This window comes from Oxyura jamaicensis, chromosome 8 (genome assembly GCF_011077185.1).
Source record: "Oxyura jamaicensis isolate SHBP4307 breed ruddy duck chromosome 8, BPBGC_Ojam_1.0, whole genome shotgun sequence".
NCBI lineage: Eukaryota > Metazoa > Chordata > Aves > Anseriformes > Anatidae > Oxyura > Oxyura jamaicensis.
This window is the reverse complement of record NC_048900.1, coordinates 8,327,339-8,349,035: the sequence shown is the minus strand read 5'-3', so window position 1 is coordinate 8,349,035 and position 21,697 is coordinate 8,327,339. Positions and strand designations below refer to the sequence as shown.

Sequence of the window (21,697 nt, the reverse complement as noted above, 5' to 3'; positions counted from 1 at the left end):
ATCTTGTAGCCAGGAGGAACTACAGCTGTTGTTTTAAGATGCTTTCCTTTCTATATGTTTTCCCTTCTGTTTTAAGGAAGAGCCTCAATCCCTCCTAAAAATGAATAAATCAATCATTGTTTAGGCCTTCGGGAGCTGCCCAGGTGGTATGTTGGCATACCATGCCTTTCTCCTTGCAGAAAGGAGATCATCCATAAACAAAAAGGAGGTGAAAAAAAAAGCAACAACCAGATCACTTTTATGGCAATGCAATGTTTTGGATTTATTTTGCTAACAAGTCACAACCCATATCACTGGCAGGCTTATCAGTTCTACATTAAACACTTCCTCCTAGAAATCAAGCAATGACCAAAAGTTGGGGAGATTTTGTTTGTTTTAAGCTGGAAGAAGGGTATTCTTTTCCCAGAACAGATTTATTCTTAACTGCTAAAGATCTCTCCCACACTTGGTTTTCCTTTTGCGTTACCAGCTGCACAGCAGTAACAGTGCATGGCATCAAACCACGATTCAGAACAACAGTAACTAACGGCAGCAGCAGTAACAACTCACTGCCTCTCACATTTTCATTAATAGCACTTCAACAAGCTTAGATACACTTTCCACTGGCAGACAGCACTAAAAGGCGTTTGCTTGCATTAATCATTAAAAGCTACTGTTAGCAAAGATTAAAAAAAAAAAAAAAAAAAAACACTTTAAAATAGTGTTTTATTGGCAAAATTTTCTCTCATTCTTCCTTCTTACTTAGAGGAAATAATAAGATACAAAAAAAATCAAAACAATGGCAGCATTTTCAAACATTAAGTTTGGCACGATAAATTGCAGATTAATAAAAACCACTACACCAAGTGACTGTATCCAGTCACGGGAACTGTTGACCTAAAACTCACTAGACAGATGGCCAGTATTTCCAATCCCCACCCTAAATAACCGACAATTATATCACTTTTAGTCTTGAAGCGTGACCTGTATTGGCCTACTTCCCTGACAGAAGTGATGCTCTACTATTGTACATGCTCTATTATTATACTGCTGTTTTCATGTGTTTTATATCCACTCCTGGTGTTTGGGTGATGATAAATAACATAACAAACGCATATTGCATATAATATCTAAACAATAAAGTAAAAAATATGCCTATAATTAGAGTCAGTCAAAATAAAACTAAGAATAGTATAGGCTAGTCTTTTCTACACAGATTGGTGGTAAATAACATACAGCGTTTCTGCATTGTAGTCTTCTGAAAATAAACTGTTAGGAGGCTTTTCGCTGAAGGATTTTGTACTTCCAGATTATTTTTGAATCCTTCAGATTTTAAATCCCTGGAAATAAAAGATGGACAAACTGACTCTAAGTGTAGTAATGAAGTGATATCCAGAATTTGGTACTGTAGACAACTGATGTAAACAAATAATACGAGCAGAGATGTTTATCATTAATTACAGGGCAGATGAGGATTTTTAAGAGCCTGCAATCTGAGGAAAGGGAAGTGACTGTACTGCCAAGTATATACTGCTCTTGCAATCACAGGTCCCTTCAGAAACGGAAGGTTTCATTTGGTCTAATGTTCACTAGATAGCAGGGAAAGAGTGCGATCTAAAAACAAAAAATCCCCCCAAACAACATTTTGTTGCATATGACAGCTGGCTTACATGGTTACGGCCTTTCCTGTGCAAAGACTGGACCAGCACTGGGGAAAGCCTAACACAGGCTTCCCCAAAGTCTTCTACAATGAAGTTTCACAGTGGTAGTAATCTCTCTCTCAGTAGAATTATCCATTACATATGTTGTCAGTACCACTGAGTAACTGTACAGCTTTGAGAACAAGTCATGTGTTTGTGTATAAAAGTTATTTATGTGCTCTACCACTTAGTACTACATTTAAACGCTCTACCATTTTCATCCTACAGTCTTTCTCAGCCCAATCTCCAGGAAATGAATGAACTTCTCACAAAAACAAACAAGTTCTTCCACCTCTTCCAAACATTGGGTTCCCTGCAGCCAGAGTTACCTAACATGATGTTTTGGTTGCTTTTGAATACAAACTTCCTGCAGACACTGGAACAGCCGCAGTCCTACAGACTCTCCACCATGCAGTGATGCAATTCAGAATAAGAGCACTTGCATCTGATGTGGCAAATGGCTTCTGTGGTGCTCACAAGAGCTTGAAAAAGAACACGTGTTGAAAAGCTGCAAGAGCACGTTTTGTTCCAGAACAAGAGTCCCGCAACTTCATGTTTCCGATCCAAACAACTAGGTATCATCTAGCACAGAAAAAAGATTTTATTTTTGTTCTCTGCAATAGCTGCCCAAGTTTTCAATAAATTGAAACTGAGCAAGTACTAATGACGATGAGTTATCAGATTACCGTCTAAACAACGTTCAGAATATGCTGAAAGGATGGATGCACAAGCCTGAGGATTAGTTGGGAAAAAACACCAGAGGATTTACACCAATGATAGGAGGCAGGGCAGCAGGTCCTCTTCCATAATCCCACCCCCTAGCAGACCATTCAACGCCACAGACTCGTGCCTCTGCTTCTCACTGGGAAGCAAGTCAGCAAACTCAAACCTAGAAGTCACAGCAAAGGCTTGGTACGAGCGCTGCCTGTCCGCTGAGCTGCAAAGGGCGGAAGATTTTTACATTGCGGTCAGAGCATGTGTTCTGTTGGGCTGGTAAAAAGGACCTACGGTATAATGTGCAAGCACAGCTGAAAGATTGCATTTTGTAAACGCCAGAAGTGCCAATAATCAGAAATGACAAATTGTCATTTTATTTGCCAAGACCTGAAGGAAAACTGCATTCATCTATAGACTAATTTAAATAGTTACCTCTGCTTTGTGTTCTGGCTTGCCTATCTCACTAGTCTCAGACTGATAAGTCAAAAATTTCCCAGAACATCCATCACTAGCTCTATTGCTACATTCAGCACCAGCCAAGGCAAATAGTTTTTTCTCCCACACTTGTCTGCAAATGGTGATTCCAGTAATCACCTCAGTAACAACAGGTGAGCAAATAGAAAAAGATTTTTATCCCCCCCCCGAGGAAATGGTTACATACTCCATTTCATGGAGGTATTTCCTTCTTATTATGTCATGATCTGTTTTGCCTTTGCTTTGGTGGTGAAAGAAACAGCACAGAACTGTAACTTTACTTGCAGAAATACACAAAGGAAAAAAACCTTTCAATTCAAAGATCTAAAAGCAGTTTTTCAGATGTTTGCAGTTATAAAGACCTGCCATTCACGTGCTCTGGTAAATTATTAATGAATCATTCAGTGCCGTGGCAGATATCACTTCTCAGCAGTAGGAACCATCAATATTTTCTATTAATTACTCTCTCCCAGGAGAGTTCTTAGCTGCTGTTCCGGTTAAACCACAACAAGACCAAGAAGTGCTTAGTCTAATTCAAGTCCATGATTTAAATATATATATATATATATATTCAAAAGTAACAGTAATCTAGAATCCTCTAGAACCTCCAGCCTGTGAGCCCTTGACCATGTGTTTTCTTCACTGAGTTTTGTCTGGTGTTGAAATAATCTTACAATAACGAAAGATGACTTGATAATTGATATTTATAATCTCATTTCAGTTTCAGGTGCCAATATGAATGACGTAATTTCTATCTCGTTGACTTCTACTACTTCTCATTTTAGCTGTAATTTCACCACTGTTTCTGTTGGTGGTCATCCCGCTCTTGTTTTCCAGTACATTTTTTCTTTGTGTATCTATCTCAGCCCATCATACTCCCTCGCTCTTTTTTTTTTAAATCTGTCCTCTCTTTACATTCAATACTTACTTTTTGCCCCCTAAACATACTTAACACTGTCATACTTTAGGATTTTTTATTTGTTATGCTTTGAAGATAATACAATTTATGGCACATGAATCCTGAATTGGTTCTAGCTTAACAGCCAACGCTTCATAGCCCTGCTGGACAAATCCCTGCTCTGGCAACAATAGCCTCAAGGCTGTTTTAAAGACCTCCCTGCACTCCAGGCAGGGCTGGAGCACCCTGCAGCCCTACCACAGCCTGTCTTCACAGCCAGGTTGAACAGCATGGCCCAAAGCACCATTGACAAGTTCACACACCACAAAGCCTTCCTAGTAGCGTTGTTTTGTTTCATGTAGGACTCCTACAGAACACGTGGGTTTCCTCCAAGTCCCACCAACAAGCCATGATAAGGCAGGACTTAGGGCAGCTCCCTACAACACTGAAGGCGTGACACCTGCCTGTCCAACCCAGCCTGCACATGGAGCAGTCCTCACGTGGAGCAGTTACTGGATCAGGAGGGTGAACACCAACCACGTTATCAAGTTCAGTTCCAAAATACAAATGTAGCAAGAGTCCCACAGAGCAAATTACACCGGGTCTCCTTTAGTTAAACTTCTATTGCTGCTATATCAGCATGGCAATTACTTCCTAGCAACGTGGTTAGTGCTAAGGCAGGATAAAATTGCTCAGAGCATGATAAGCCTGTACTGTCTTTGCACTTGGAGCGCACTGGATGAACTGTTCACTGACATTTAAAATCTGATAGTTTTACATTGCTGAGTATTGAAGAGAAGGAAAAATCCACCTCTACTATCAGTCATAACAGTAATATAAACTGCTGTAAAAATAAAAAACAGTTGCTGTGATAATTATGTTCTACCTAGCTCTGCCTCTCCAGAGATTTTGCTAAGGTACAGTACTTTTTTTTCCAGCCTCGGAGGTGACATCAAGAAACAAGGAAGAAATCCAGCAGACAAATTAACTGCTCCAACAGCCTTGACAAAGGGTCAACTGCTCTGCAAACAAGGAGTTAACTGTTAATTATTGATAAAGGAGTTTAAAAGAGCACACTAATCATTTTGTCTCTAGCAACTTCGCCTGGATTTATTGATCACTGTGCAGTGCTATAATGAAGCTAGCGGTCTAAATAATCCAGAGGGTTTTTTCCACAACTCTCCAAAGAATTCTTTTTCACTTTTGTACCTGCACTGACTCTGTCAGCCATTTTGGCTACAAAAATAGCTTTTTCTACCCAGCATTGAAAGGCTTACAAGTGAAGTCAACCAGCCAGAATACATCCACAGCCTTTTGTAGAAAGGTGCTAATCTGCCCTGCCTGCACTTCACATCAGCAGAAGAAAGAGTACCAGTGCCAAGAACTATCTGGCCCCACTAGCACAAGTTTACAATTGTAGAGGAATTGATTTGATAAAAGCACATCTCATGACTCTGAAGCAGTGAGGGTTTAGCCATGATGTAACTTGGAAGGATTTCTGGACACAGAGGACTAGACTGTCATATATTTATATTATGCTAATGCCAGTAATCATCTTGGAAAACCTCGGGGCATTAGGGCTTTCTGTTTTAAAGAATTTGTGAAGGAACCACTGAGCTGAAATGCCAGCAGGTGAGAAACTTAGCTAGACGAACTTAGCACGCTGTTTCCTGGGGAAACACAGCCCTAAACAAACAGCTGAAGAGTCTGGAAGAAGGCCGGCTCACAGCCAGCATCACCTCTACCTCGTTCTTTACCACCCATGGCCTACACCCTTGTTGAACCTGCTGCCAGCCATAAGAAGAGCTGGAGCAGAGTCCCTCGGACACACTGGGTAAACTGCGGAAGGACTCCAGCCGCCCCCAGGGCCGCAGGCCTTGCCCCAAGGCAGCCATGTCGTGGGCCTCAGGGAGCAGAAAGCCACACGGCCTGGGCGCCTGCTTTAAAACTTGGCAAGCCAAACGCTGCCCCATCCCTCGGGGAGCAACCAAAGCACTGCTCTGTACTTCTGTAATCTATCGGTTACAGGAGGGTTCTGGATGCTACTGCTGTGCTGTTACAGGCAATCGTGAAGCGTTCAAAGGAACAGCGACAATGTGAATAAAACTCAACTACTTAGCAGGACGCTTGTAAAATTTGCCTGAACACCAGAATATCCACATCACCACATCAAGCCATCTTAAGTTATACTTTCTATTTCAGTAAGACTGTGTAATTCTATTTTTTATATTAGAAGTGTTTTTAATACAGCTTTGAAAACAATCAGGCTTAAGCAATTAGGCATACTGAGGCATTTAGAGAAGCAAACTGCACCAAAAATCTAAAAATAAATCACAAAATTTTCCAACAGACTTTTCTCATTCCATTTTATTTGAAAAAAAAATCATTGAAAGCACAATTAAAATATGACCAACAGGCTTCAGAAGGCAGAATGATCTAATTAGTACACTGGCTCCTGCAAGACCAGAATAACAAGAGCTAAAAATGAAGAACAAAACTATAAAAAGACTCCCATTTTGCCTAACACAAAACTTTCTAAACCACTCACAATTCAAAGTCTACCACATATGGAGATCGAAATTTTTCTTCTTCCTCCCAGCTTGTGCACAGTTGTGGCATATATGGGAACAGCAAGACATAAGACTGATCATATTTGTAATATTTGCCCAGATTTGCAGTCGTATTAGTGAAGCAATGAGGAAAGTATTTGAGTCCCTTTTGGAATGCTGTACAATTCAGAACCCATATGAAACAGTCATATAGAAACTCAACACTCCTTTGGTTCTAAGTGAAATAAAATTGCTTTCGATCAATTTTCCATATTGGTTATTTATCTTTTTTGTTTGGAGCACCACTCTTCTTTTGGCCATGCAGCTCCGCTGATAGATGTACAAATTAGACCAGCCTGCCTGGATACATATAGGAGTCTTATGTGATGAAGAAAACACAGTCCTTAGAGACACTGACAAAACTAAAGTTGTTACTGCCTCTTATCTAAAGAGCTCTATCAGGAAGCAATTGCATCATTAGGTTTGTCATTTCAGTTCATCTACTTACAATTATCGTAATTTTGAGTGTGAAGTAAAAGATTTAGAAGTAATTTACATCAACAAATAATTTAAGTCCATGGCAATTAATGAATGACAAAGTTCACTGAAGCTAAAAGCACAAACCGTACTCCACTTAACTCCAGCATTACAGTGAAACAGCAGATGTGACCACGCTACCACAGAAATAATCCTAGAACAGACTCAGAGAAGCAAAGAAAAAAGAAGCACAGTATGACAAGAAGGCATGTGCCCATACCTGCAGCAGTCAGAAAAGAACAAGAGAAACAAAACACAAAGTGGTGCTTTAAGAGTGAAGTGACAAAGCAATCAGCTTTCGTGTAAAGTAGAACAATTTAAGGTGCATTATATTTCATTCCTGTCTCGGTCTTGCACTGGTCCTGGCCCATACTGGTCAGGAAAGAGGGATGAACAAGAAGCAGCATCTGGGCATGCATGAGGATAGCAAAAGAATTTATCAGTGGTACAGAAGTGAGATTTCAAGGGTATCTCCATGAACAGAAGAGCATTTAAAGAAAAACATGAGGAGGTGTGTGAGTTATGCCCTTTTATACCCTTTCTGACCTCCTCAATGCTGCACTGATTCCAACACGCAGAAGGACCAGTTGTATCACTCCCTCACTTAACATTCAGTTGGGACCATCCCCCAGTTGGCATCACTCTTCAGGCAAAATTACCCACAGAGGAGGGAAAAGCAGCAAGTAGATACAGTCCACAATTTCTGTCATGTAACCATAGATCTTAAGCTTTGCTCCATTTCATAACTCATGCTTTTAAAAGTAACACTGTCAAGCATCAGTTTGAAAGCAAAGACATCTGAAAGGTATTTCTCAGCAGCTTAAAGCAGAAGATATTTATCACAATAATTTAATCACACCAAAAATAAAAACTGGGCTCCTTAAGAGTAAGCTCACTAACAACATAAAAAAAATGCAGCCTTTTTGGTGCATATGAAGATTTGTTTCAGTACTTGTCTCTTGATTTTCTTGTTCATCTCTTGTTCTGTCTTGAAGATCCCATCACAAAATATGCAAGTCTGACTTCCTTGTTAAATTACAACTTCTAACATTTGTTCTTAGACATGTAACCCACATGTTTGGTGGGAGAAATTTTACTTTGGGTTTAACGGTATCTCTACAACCTTACTAGATCTGTACAACCTGCTGTTGCAACTTTTCTTTTTACTATTCAACACAGATTACATTAGCCAGCTACTAATCTAATATACCAAATCAATAAAGCAATTCTATCTAGTGAAAGATGATGTCAAATCCCTCCTAGAACTGCAGATAACAGATGGGGATGTACAATAATTACCGTCAGGGAGCGGTGGTGGTGGTCAGGGTAAGTAAAACACCTACATCCTTCCTTTACCTGTTAAGTTCTTACTGCATCAGCCTTACCTCCCTCCCCAAGAAGGTACATGGGGAGTTTTCTGCTTGGATTTTTCTTTTATTCCCTTCACACCAGCAGAAGCATCTGGCCTCACGAAAGGTTCTGATTAGCCTATTCATGTCGGGTATGCTTTGTGCTGGTTGACGTGCGTGCCGTTCTTGGTTCTCAACATGAGTAACATGTTTTGCATTATTTTTCTTAAACTATATACTTTTTCTCTTCTTAGAGAAGAATGTAGTGTCTTAAATAGCTTAAATTAAGAGCTTTCTTAGCACAGCACAAGTTATACAATTAGACATATATTTTTCCTTATCTTTTCCACCTGGAGAAAAAAATCAAGCAAAAGCTTCCTCTGCTAGCTAGTTTCCTCTCATTTCTCTGTCTGATAATTGTTTATCAAGAAATACTGGGGCATGTCATTGCTGGTTTCTTTTAGTAACTGGAAAGCAGCAGCTGCTGGAAAGAAAACTTCTCTCTGCCATCCAGCTTTGAAGAACAATGTGGCTTTATTTACCACCGTAAGTATGTTGCACACAAGGCCTCAGCATGCCAAGATATTCAGGTGCTACTTCTGATTAGGTAAGAGTAATAGTTGTCAGTCTTCAAAAAGTTAATAAGAGCTGTTAGGCATGGTTAGCAAAACTGTTTTATAATATACCTCATGTGTGTATATATACACACAAAAAAAAACAGGGATCACAGTGATATATATGTTAAGTGTGGGGAATTATCTGCCTTTTATTATGGCTACATAATGTTCTGCCCAACGTGCAGTTCTATCAGAATTTGCAGGTTAAGGAATTCCTATGTGGCTAGCCTTGTGAGTAAGAGAAGGCAGAATCCTTGGGTGAGCCTATGACAGGGTAGGTCTAGTTTCCCATTACTGCTTTTTATCCTTCTCACAGAAGGAAGAGAAACTCCACCTTTTTCAGACACTGAGAATTAACCCTTAAAAGCAGGTTGAAGTTCTGGTGTTAGAGAAACCAGACAAACCCCTTTGCTGATGGTTCATGTACTCTGCTATTCAGTCAGCTGCTAGGCCTAGCAGCTCACCTTTTCAGTAACAGCTGGAACATGAAATCATCTGGCATAGGGCCTTAAGTGTGTTAAGTGCCACCATGACAAGGGAGCCTTGCTTTGCCCATTTTTTTTTTGGAACCATGTGCCTGTAACTCTAGAAGTACTGAAAACGTTGAATAGTTACCTAACATGATCCTGAAATGGATCAGTGCATGTCAACCATCTTCAGTGGTTCTCAAACAAATTCTATCAAAAAACGGCAATTCTTACAATACAGAAGGAAGCTCCCCAAACAAAGTATTTAATTACTGCTTTATTATCATTTCCTTGCTACATTTCAGTATGGGAATACCACCCAAAGCTGAGTGCTTTCCTCTCAGAGGACTGCAGGAGAAGAAATCAAGAGGACTTCATCTGTTTTGCGTATTCCCTAGGAGCTTCAAATCTTGGGGGCAAGGATTTTAGTACCAGCCCCAGAACCACAATATTTCTTTAAGAAAGAAACATCCATACTGATCTGAGATCTGGTAGTACCCTCCATACATGCTTTCAGGCCTCCAGAAAAGTCTGTTACCGTGCCTCCACCATAGCAGCACCCTCTAACGCAAACACACTGTATAGGCAGGAAGAACTGATATCGCTGACTGTTCTGATGTGATCTGTTGAAAGCTGTCACAGCTGTGCCAGCTGAGACAGATATCAAGAGCACAAGTTCCAGGGTGGTTACCATCACTGAGCCTTTGCCTGAAGTTTTCTGAACAAAGCTTGAACTACTAATGCTAAACCCAGCAGGCCTAGGCTGCCATTTCACAACACCCACCCGCTGGGCATCATGGCTATAGAGCAGGCCAGCCTCCTGGACAGCAAACCTAAGCCAACCAATTACGGTGGCAAACAGTCAAATATTTTGAAACAAAATGTTTGGTATCAGGTGGTTATCAGATGACTAATATTGGACCTGTAGGCCCATTTTCTCCTCTACAAGACAATCCTTGCTGACAGGTAACATAGCAAGGAAAGGACTGAAAGACAGGCCTCCATGGCACTTTGAGGAGACTAAGTCCAAGACTTACCTTCAGTATGGGGAACAGACAGTTACTTCTCCCCAAAACACAGCAGAATTACTAGCTAGGGGGACCAGTCTATAGGCAACAGGACCCGAAGCTGTGGAGGAGGTATTCCAGCTCCCAGCCATCAAGTCTGCACAGCCCTTTTCATGAAGCACAGCTCATCGCTGACCCAACATTCACAGCCCTCTAACCGAGCAGATCGGGATGTTCAAAACACCAAGGCATCACACACGTTGTGTTCAGCAGCTTGCAGGCACCAGGCAGAGATCACTCACCCAGGGAGGACTGAGCCCCCATGCAGAAAATGGACAAGGAGCTTCTGTTGCTCACCCTGTGTTCTGTGTAGAAACTGATTTTCATTTCCATTTCTTTATATACAGGCTATCTCAACAGAAAGTAAAAAAATCTGAGGCAGAAGACTGTTCAAATTTTGGAGGTGCGTTTGATGCCTCTGCTTTTAATTGAAGTGTCAGGATTGTTCAGGGCTCAGTTAATGAACCAAGCTAAAAAAAATATGAAGATACACTCTGAACAACTGTCCAAGTATAATTCTTAGAATTTTCTACCCTATCTCATGTTAAAAGGCCTAAAATTTGTTAAACCTTGACAGCTTCCTTATAGGAATTCTTTTCTCATTACTGATAAGGAAGTCCTAAAAGCATTTAAAAGTTGCTTTTCTACCTCAGTCCAAGTTAGACTGGAAGCCTGCCAAAAGCTACACTTTTCCTTGGTCTTGTCAGTCTTGTCCACATGAAGCAGCCCCAACAAGCCATTTACAGTGGAAATTCATATTTACCTCCCCTTTGTGAAGACAGCAGTTTGTTTAACAGGAGGAAGGTGATGTGGCTAATAGCCGATATTGCCAAAACCAAAATGGGTACGTGCACGTTACAGAACACACAGTAGCCAATCAAGCAGCTCATCCTGTTCTAGCACATTAATAAATATTCATTAAGCTGCGTCACTTGTGTTCTCTTTTTGTAATTTAAAAAGCTGCTACCACAAGAGGTGCCACTTGCTTCAGCCTTCCCACTACTGTAAACAAAGTGGCTCTGTTTCAGGTTTCTTTAGAGATTTCTGAATTCTGGAAACCAGCCAGGTATTAGTCACAAATGAATGAATTAGCACTGAGATAAGTGTAAAGAAGGGGAAAATATAAAAATATATTTTTAAGTTAAAACATGAACTAAAATAAGCTAAATAAGAGTATCAAAAGTGTTGTATAAATAGACAACTAATGGAATTATACACAGATTGGAATTGCAATTCTGTCCCTCCGATAAGCTTCTTATACTTTCTAAATAAAAATAGTAATAAAAAATACAGCAAGCAGCAATATCAAAAGTAGTAACATCCAATACTGATGAGCATACTAAGTCAGTTTAGGGCCCCTTATCTGAAGGGAAGATAAAATCTAGAAGGGAATTTTTCATAATTTGTATTGAACTGCTTTAGATGTGGCCAGCTGAACAGTTCCCTTCAAGTCATTACTTGAAGGACAGTAATTTCCTCTAGCAGGAAGATAAGCCATGCCTCTAACAGCTCTTCCAGCCTGTCTCATCTAGTCAGTGTTACTGCAGGTGGTGGCACAGAGGAGAGGTGAATTCCCAACACCTCTGAGCACCCAACCAGCTGACTGGGTGCTCTTCTGCATGATCTGATGACCAACGACAAAAAACAGCTTTTTTCCATCATCATATGGCAAAGCATGGTCAGTGCCTTTCCCCTATCCCATCCATAGCTGCCAGTATAAAGAATGAATGGGGAAAAAAAAAAAGGCATTTAAATCATCTGCAAATTAGCCTTCAAATCTAGCTATTAGCTAATTAAATACTGCTTGCAGAAGTTCAGTAACTTTTACAAGTTTCTTTCCTCTTCAAATGATGCCTAGATGTTCTGGAATATCAGCTACCTACTGAGCCCTTCATTCAGCATCGTTAAAAAAAGAAAAATCCAATAATTCTCCAAAAAAAATAAATCACACTTATTCCAGTTAGAAGAGACAACATGCAACAACAGTGTCCTCAGCATTAGCAAGGCATACTCTAAAAGGAAGGATGCAACCTTGAGGTTTGGCGAGGAGCCAGAAGTCACATTGATTTACCAACAGAGGTCTTGAAGGGATTTTTCAGAAATGATCCTTTTCTTCTCAGAGGCTATACAACTGGAAAGCGTGCAAGCTTATAACTAGCCGATTGCAAAACAATACCTTCCACCACCACAGTTTTCCAGGAACGATTTAAAGAGAGGTGTCTAAACCTCTTTAAAGAGATATATAAAATGCAGGCTTCTGCTTTGGCAACAGTTGTTGCTACCAAACAACTCTCATCCAAGAAATTACAACTCCAGAACTTTTTGCATAATCAATTGTTCCTGTATTGCTCACAGGAAGGGGGAGCAGAACACAGAACTGGCTGTATCAGCCTTGTAAAATCCAGAGCACTCGTTATGAATCTCTGTCCATTGCTGGAATTTGCATCAACCAATAGGTTAGACAATGCTATTTCCAATGTGTGAGATAATACATGTGGATTTTTCTAACATTTTACTCATAGAAAGTCATATAAGTCACCTTACCATCCTTTTCTACCCTCCTCTGTGTGCATAAACTCTGCAGTTTTGAGGAAATAGGATTAAACTTTACTGCAGCGTCACTGTAGATCACTTTCCTCTCAGAGATGTCTGAAGAGAGCAATTTTTCCACACAGATCTGGCACTGTGATACCACCTCTCTGGAAAGTGATTTATTTGACCAAAAGCTTAACAGGAACAAAAAGTAGCAAGAACCATACTGCCTCTAGTGTCAACAGGAATAAGTTTTAATGGGTAAGAGGAGTAGATCTGCTGTGTAAGAGTATGCCAGTATTAGTTGGCAACTTCTCAGGAAGACCGTTTTAAAGTGTGTTCCAGGAATATTACCAAATAACTTCAGCATGTTGGGTGAGTCATTGTGCTGGTGACGTGGAATAATTAATTAAAAGGATGAAAACCAAGAAAACCAGAGAGTTCCATGTGGTAACACTGCTGAAGAACTCAACCATCTAACACTTGGCAAATGAACAAAACATTAGATGGTAACATACTCTTACAGTAAATTAGTATTCCATAGTGCTGGCTCAACAATCAAAAAAAGAAGAACATGACTACTGCACAGCAAATGTTTGAGTTAATCAATTATTTGTTATGGTGCACTAGTTCCAAAATTATGGTTCATCAGCAGCAGATCAGAAAATAATCCAAGATGCAGAATGAACTCAGCGTAGACCCAATAATGTTAGCAACAGAAATAAACTAGCCTTTATGAAGCAGGTTTTTGTTTAGTCTTGAAAACCACCTATTTCAAAATCAAATAAAATATACATTGCTCGGGACACCAGCAGTGACTGAGGCTCTTACTGTGCTTAGTTTTAGCTGCATGTTTTTCCCAGGGCTCACTCAGGCTGTTGGGAACGCCCAATTTCATCCCCACTTGCTGATGGAGATGAGCGCTGTGATCACAACATCAGTATTAGAAAAGCTTCTCCTGTAAAGCACAAACTGTCCAGGCCATCTCACAAAGCACAATTATGAATTACCAAAAGGTTCATTAAGAAGGAGTTAATGAGTTAAACCAATGTTTAACTAAGGCCGAGTGCAAACTAGGAATGGCACCTGTCAGTTTTGCATTCTTCAGGAGTCATACCACAGACAATCACTAGCTGCCAGTCCTTCCTGTACCTCATTCAAAACCCAGAGTAGACACCTCAAATTCCTGAAGACACCTGTAGGTTATTCCATGGTGCGTCTTCACATCCAGACAAAAAACTGGTTGAAACGACCAGGTAATCGGCACCCTCAGCTGCTGTATGGAAAAAAAAAAATGACTGATAAGTTCATTTGCACAAAGCTAAGTAGCAGTCTGCTGCTTTAGTCAGACTTCTGGAGAAAAGGAGAGGAGGGAAAAAGGAAAGAAAAAAAAAAAATGTGGGTTTTGGAGCCAGGTCTCCTATACACCACACAGTGTTTGTAGCCAGGGCAGCTGATGTGTTCAGCTTCGTGAGAAGTGTTCAACTTTTTATTTTTGAAAAGAGTAAAAGCTTGCAGCTAAAATCCACATGAATTTTGCTTTGAGTTTGTTTATGGAAATGAACTGGAATAAGACAAGAAACCAATCGTACAATGGTTGTTTTTAAGAAGCTTGTTAACAGGTCTATAGATGAACACGGGAAGGAAGGCCAAGAAAGCTGAAGTTCATCAGCTACATCTCTAACTTACATATCTCCAAGTGATACTTGCCGTAAGTACAGCGTTCCATTATTTATCATATGGATCTGCTGAACGGCTCTAGCTCCCTTCTCATGTCAAGTCTTCCAATGAAAATAAAGGGAAAGCAATGACATAAGAGGAAAAAAGATCACAGTTACTACATAGGTTTATCAAATTTACTTAGAAAATGATCCAACAGCAAAGGAGATGTGTAATTGAGGAGAACATCAGCCTCGTGTTTAAGTGCACAAGTTTAAAGAATCAGACAGGCACGAATAAGAATCCTCTCCAGACACTTAGATGAGATAAAGAGATTGCCCTTGTTATTTCCTCATCATGCACAACACACCACTGCTGATCTCTCATCAGATACAGGCCAAAACACTACTCAGAAATCAACTGACTGCAATGAATTCACCTCGAGAATGAGCCTGGCATTCCCAGGCAATCCTACACGGACTAGGAAACTCAGAACAGAAAAGCTAATAACAAAAGTGAAATGGGCAACACGTACTTACTGCTATAATTGGTATCAGACATTGGTACTGTGCAAATAAAAGATAAAAGCAAATAGCTTCTGGCACCCGGGAGAAAGGGGTGTTTTTTTTTTTTTTTCATTTTTGTTTAAATAAATTGTCCTGTTTATTCATTCTTCTGTCTTTCAACAGAACCACAAATGTCCCTAGTCGACGAGGCATACTTCCTCTGGTATACTTGGAAAGAGCACAACACATTCAGGGAACCTACCTGTACCACAAACATCTATTCAGTGGTGACTTCAGAAGACCACTCATGATCTCTGTCAGGTTTTCTGTTGGGGTAGGGCAAAAAAATCTCAAAGTCTCAGCTCCAGGAGAAAGAGCACTTGCTACCTGGTGAGATTAGCAAGCCTTGTTCATACAGATAACTTTCTTTTATCAAGGAAAGGAACCAGAAGGTGACAAGGGAAGGTGACAGCTGGCGAATAGAAGGGCAGCTTCTACAACACAATTTAAAGCAATACAGAAGTAATGATGTAAAAATTACACATCCCTCTCCACCAACATTGCTACCTCAGAAGAAGCTCTGCAGTGGGAACTTTTGCTTGCTTCCCCCAGTGCATGGGGCTGCACTGCACAGCTGCATCATGCAGCTCTCAGAGCCGAGCCACGTGCAACACCTCAGCAGCAAAAGCCAGCCTGCTGAAAGACAACCCTCCTCCTTCCCCTGCCCAGGATTACCATCAAGAGGAGTAAGTGGTGGGTGCTTTTATCTTCTTTCCTTTCCTACTGTGTCCAAGCCACAGTGTGTGCCCTGTTAGTACACCAAATCCATAGTAAAACAGAAATAACGCAAGGAAATTTTTTTGATCAGTCAATTTGGGGTTACATTTTAAGCCACGTTTTCCTTCTAGCTTCTGGAAAGAAAGTGTGAAAACATGTTTTTGAAAGTACTTTAGAAAAGGAAGAGGTGAACAATCCTGTCTCTCAAGAAGAGAGAAATTCAAAGAGGCAGAGTTTAGAGATGGAGCGGTTTTAATCCAGCTTCACCCAGGGCGTGGTATTAATGGTCACTAGCAAATTAAATCCTTCTGGTCTCCTGGTAGGTTAGGTAAGCTTCATTTTTATTTTATAACTGAAATTAAAGGCGACTTGTGAGATGAGTTTTGCAAAAGTTCACACATAAAAGATAGGATGAGAACATCAAGCATGACCTCCAACGTAAAATTAAAGCCAGCAATAAGCCTCGTAATAACCAGCAAAGCCGTACCAACTTCAGACCGCATTCAGATCAGTCTGGATATAAAACACAAAATAACCACACCCACCATACACAGAAACACAACTTTCAGCAGCTTACCAACACTGCTTTTCTGTCTTTGACAAAAGTACAAAATATCTTAGAACAGACTGTTCAGATTTGCTTGCAGATTTATAACTGGAACATTAATTCTCTGTGACACTTATTGTTGCCTTGTTTTTCTTTTTCTGATACTATCTCCTACGACATAGCAGCAATACATCAAAAAAGCATAATTATGTCAAACTTCAGCTAATAAAGCAAGTGCCAAATTGCTTCAAGGAAGGCTAGCAAGGAGAGTAATTTGTTAAGCCCAGGTAGGTTTCTTTGATGTAAAAGGCATACATAATATTATTTCGTATATATTTACAATACCAAAAAGATTCCTACACCAATCTTCTACAACTATTACCAAGAAAGTACTTCAGATGGAAGTAGGGAAACATGTTCTCTGACATTTTTTCTCTTCAGGATGAGACATACAATAATCAGCATTTTTTGTCATCATTTTTCATCACTGCAATCTTCTGTATCTGTTGACTTTTTTGACCCTTTAATTTGTAAAATGCTTTTAAAACTCATCTGCAGACTAATTTTAATCTAAGAAAGAACCTGTAATATAACTTTCTCCCCTCTCCCTATTAATGACCACAAACGCATTATACAAGAAAAAACAAAGTAAAAAAACCTCTCCTGGTGTTTGCGTGGAACTCCTAACGTCACTGGTACAAACTTAGAGGCAGTGCAGTTTTCATATAAACATGACTTGGGTGGAGAGCAGAACTCACTTCTTGTGATGCCCAAACCTGAGGATAATCAGGTCCAGAGAACAGAGCTGCAAATATAAGTAACAGGTATATTGATGGCATTTTTCTTACTCGGAAGACTAAAGGCATTCTTCACCAAGGTAGCAGTCTGCACAGCTATACTATACACAGTAGATGCAGACATAACAGATCATACAACAAAATAACGCCCCGGTTTCTTTTTGATGCATTGAATGTTGTCAGTAACAAAACAAAAGCCATCCTTCATTCATTCTAAAGCATATGTTGTACTTCACATGTTGGGCATCATCGCATGTACTATATTGTGATCAAAATGCTACAGCTCTTAAAGGAGACACTCCCAGGCTCCACATTGGATTTCAAAACTGAATTATATGAAAGTTACAGAAGCACCACATAGTAATAATAAAAAAGGCACACATTTATTTCTGAGATGGTCATGTACCTGCCTAAGGAAACAGCTTCAGTTAACATATATCTCACAGATAAGCAGCTAGGCAACTCACTAAGTGCCAGAAGAACAAAGAAGAAGTTTGTTGGAGCAGGCATGGGCTCAGATCTACCAGCATTGCTCTCTATTGATCATCCCAGGGTGCAGGGCACACAGACAGCAGAAGGTGGCGAATGCAAACCTTTGCTAAAGATTCATTTCCCAAAAACAGCACAAAGACAGGTCGTAAACAGTGAGAACAAAAAAATGTATGCACATATCTCCGGGTAACACTGGAAAATGTTCCTAGTCAGACTCTAAGTATCAGCTCCACATGCCCTGCTGTGTGTATTAGCTTTAATGAATTACTGAGCAGCAAGTACATCCTGTCCTTCTTCCTGGTAGCAGTCCAAATCCATACCCCTGCTCCCCAAGCGCATTTCTCACCAGTTATGGGAAGCATTATAATCAACTCCTTATCAAAGGATAATGGAAAATACAAAGAAGAAATAGAATTGATAAGAGACACAATACAAGCATATTCTGGCCTGATATATCTTAGCTTGAAAATGAACCTGTGGGTTGTCCTTATACTTGCTATGCAGAAGCAAGCTTGACTTGCTCATTATCAAATCAGACACAGGTTCTTGCCTATTCTCACAAGTTGTAAGTTGTAGAGCAAAAATCCTGAGGTAAGACTCTCAGCCTTGCAGACAAGCCTAACACACTGCTGGGTCCAAGACAGCAGGAGCGATGTCCCTTCTCAACAGCTCAACACATGTGCAGAGCAAAGTCACTGCTGCCTGCAAACAACTCCTGAGAAATACCACTTCTAGGCACTGTAATACGTAGAACAACATCATAGCATTCATTCAGACTTTGCTACTCTAAGTTGTGTCTCTAACAGGCTGAACAGAGGTCACAATCTTTACTTGAAAATACAGCTGCCATTGGCAGCAAGCAAAGTGACATTAGCTAGGATGCCAGAAACCCAACTTCTGTTCATTCCTCTCCCTGAAGGGGTTCAGGCCAACATTGCAGGAAGCTTCTGATAAAATGTGAGCAATTATTCAATTCATTAAACTTGAATACTTAAAACAATGTTTCACTATAATGGAATCCCACTTAATTTACCTGCAAGTTGTAAATCCAGCCATCTGTACCACAGGAGCTTGCTACAGGAGTGCTTTAGCTTTGGTTGCTCAGGTGCAAAAAATCCTGTTAGTGGATTAAATAGGTAATTTCAGCATAGCTTGTACTTCCTAAGTCACTCAGCTATGTATTGCATGTAAGTACCCTCTATAAAATAAATTCATCACTTTAAAATTTCCAAAACACCTCCCTTCCTCTGAGTACATCCCCTTCCTCCACTCAAAACCTCCAGCACCTTTATCATCTCTATATAATATCAGTTAGATGCTCAAACACTAGTTACCACATCACCTGTTTACTATTTAGGGCAGCCCCAAATCAATAGAGATTCATGACAGTAATCATCATCATCATCAGCTGCTATATGAGTTGTTAAGCTCTATCTACAGTAAGGCAGGAACAACTAGCTGTTCCAACCGAGGCCATCCTGACTCGTATCACTCAGATGGCTAATTTTAGATGTGAATATCTGCCTCAAAAAACATTGCATCTTTTTCCTGTTATTAAACTCTATAGTGTTTTCTGATACATTCTCTTGTTTAGTTTGAAGCACTGCATTTTACTACACGTACATACTCTTGGCGCGCAAAAAAGGCAATCTGTTAAATTTGAAATTGCAAAACTCCTTGGCATCACACCATAATTAGAAAAGTAGAGAAACCTGAAACAGACATTCCATTGAGGATCATTAACAAAAAGAGAACTTTCTGCTGGTATTCGGTGTCCCTGGGAGAACAGCTATCTGCTACTTTTTGAAGCAACTGAACAGTTACCATCTCTATGTCACTGTTGCAATGATTTGTAATCACTATCAGCAAAAGTAGAAAAGAATTTGAGCCTGCCAATTAATTCAGCACGAAATTCCGGTAAAGATAGACTATTGCTGAATGAACCCTGGCTGAATTCCTTCCAAGTTCAGAAGAAATACAGAGAGGGAGACGAAAATATTAAAATATGAAAACCTGAGCCTGTCCTTGTTTTCTTAATAGAGGTGCATCACAGGATAGCTCTCATGGTTACCCTTTGGAGAAGGTGTCAAGTAACAACGGCTTGTAGGCTGCACTTGAGGAGATCTGAGCCAAACTTCTCCAAAACCAGGTGCCAGAAGTGAGATCCTTGTCTGTGTTTATGCACATAGTTATATGTCCTGCATGTGATTAGCGCCCATGAACTTTGATTTAGAAGCCTGAATCACAACTGTGCAAGGTTTTAATTAGCTCTCCGGTCACTCTGCCCTTTCTTAAATTCGAGCCATTTATTTGCATGCTTTTTACACAAAGCTGGAATCTTAGGACTGGGAGGCAAAGTGAAAAATAAAATCCTCCCCAAGCTAATAACAGATAACTAGCCTCGCAAGGTATCACAAGAAGTCATTTCATCAGGAGAAGCCATTGTTGAAAGACTGAATTTAGCATTTAAATAACCATTGTGGACAAAGCTAGGTGTTAGTACTGACAGGTAATGATGAGATATTAAAGATTTATTGTGGTTTTCTTAAATGTGACTGCTACGATATGTCTTGCCAAAATGTAGTATAGTTTTGTCAAAAAAATAAATAAGTGGGTGTATTAGCTTTCAGTAACTGTGGCACATCCTTAATATTAGTTTAGAGAAAGAGGATGGAACAAAAAGCGCATCTGACGCCTATGCAAATATTTTCTTTCCAAATCCTATTAGTCTTTAAAAAAACACTTAGTCAACTGAATTTTGGCATCCAGCTCGGAAACAGCTGAACTACAACAGAACATAAGATAAGACCATTTTTCGTAAATTTCATGGTTTGGTACATTCAGTTTGTACTGTAACGTTTTCAGATTTATTACCGTTTCAAGTATTATACACAGAGGAACTTTCCTTCATACAGTGTGGGTTGTCCAAGACATACAAGATGGGCAAGAAGAATTTTGTATATCTTTTCCTGCTCTATTTTACATGTCAATTATTAATCCAATCTTCAACAGTATTTGATGTAATTCACAAATACTGCACCTATTCATAAAGTTTCCGTTTCCCTACCAAAAAGAAGGAAAAATATTGCTGTTACGAGAAAAAGGAAACTGCTTTGCAAGAGCCTAGTAATTCCTATGACCTTCATTTTACAATGTTCATTTCAGTATTATGTAGCAAATCCTGGCTGTAAATATGGGCATTTTAAAACTAACTGCTTCATTCCTAAAGGAACTGCTTGCCATATTTAACACTCCAAAACTTGCCTCTAGTTTCCTATTCCCTTCCAAACATACACATACTCAAAACCAAGAAATCACGGGATCCTGCAAGCCATGCAATACCCAATATATGTTTCCTGACCTTCTCAGTAGCTCTTTTTTATCCCACATTTCTCTATTACCATTTCTCTATTACCATTCTTCTGTTTAGCAGTTGTGCTCTGGAATTTAATTATCTTCCATTTTTACCTTTTCCCTATTAGGGACAATTTATTCCTTAACTGGACAGTTTATATCCAGCTACCCACCCTATTATTTTGAGATTTCCCGTTGCAGGAATGATAATGTAACAACTGCTGAGGACCAACACCCCCACCCCTCACATACACACACAATACAGACAAAGGGAAGTTGTCACTGCACCGAGCCTGTCTGAATTTAAGAAGAGATTGGACTGTGCACTTAGTCACATGGTCTGAACTTTTGGGTAGACCTGTGCGGTGTCAAGAGCTGGACTTGATGATCCTTAAGGGTCCCTTCCAACTCAGGATATTCTATGATTCTATGAAATTTTAGTCTTTAAAGTCTGCAAGTCTTGCCAGATCAGAAGGGGCTCAGGTGGTGGCAGCTGGGCTGCTCTCCTTAAAGCAGGGTAAGGTGGGAACTGCTGCAGCCATCCAGATGAAGAAGTCTGAAGCGTGCTTCAGCTAGACTTCACTATCTCCTGTGCAACCCTGAAGTACAAGGGTGCTTCAGCAGCTGTATGGCTTTGTCATGGCTTTACTAGGAAAGCCAATCAAAAATAAACATTCAT

At 40.0% G+C, this 21,697-nt stretch overlaps 1 long non-coding RNA gene across 2 annotated transcripts; it reads right to left on the bottom strand.

Annotated features, from left to right (window-relative positions):
* Positions 1-455: 455 nt before the first annotated feature.
* Positions 456-19,119, bottom strand: LOC118170540. Of its 2 annotated transcripts, none has more exons than XR_004752767.1 (4): positions 19,007-19,119; positions 18,698-18,781; positions 9,436-9,497; positions 456-1,319 (listed from the first exon to the last, which is right to left on the bottom strand). It is a non-coding gene; the product is annotated as an uncharacterized LOC118170540 (long non-coding RNA). The 2 variants fall into 2 exon arrangements; XR_004752766.1 differs by lacking the exon at positions 456-1,319 and adding an exon at positions 6,067-7,495.
* Between the last annotated feature and the right edge of the window lie 2,578 nt (positions 19,120-21,697).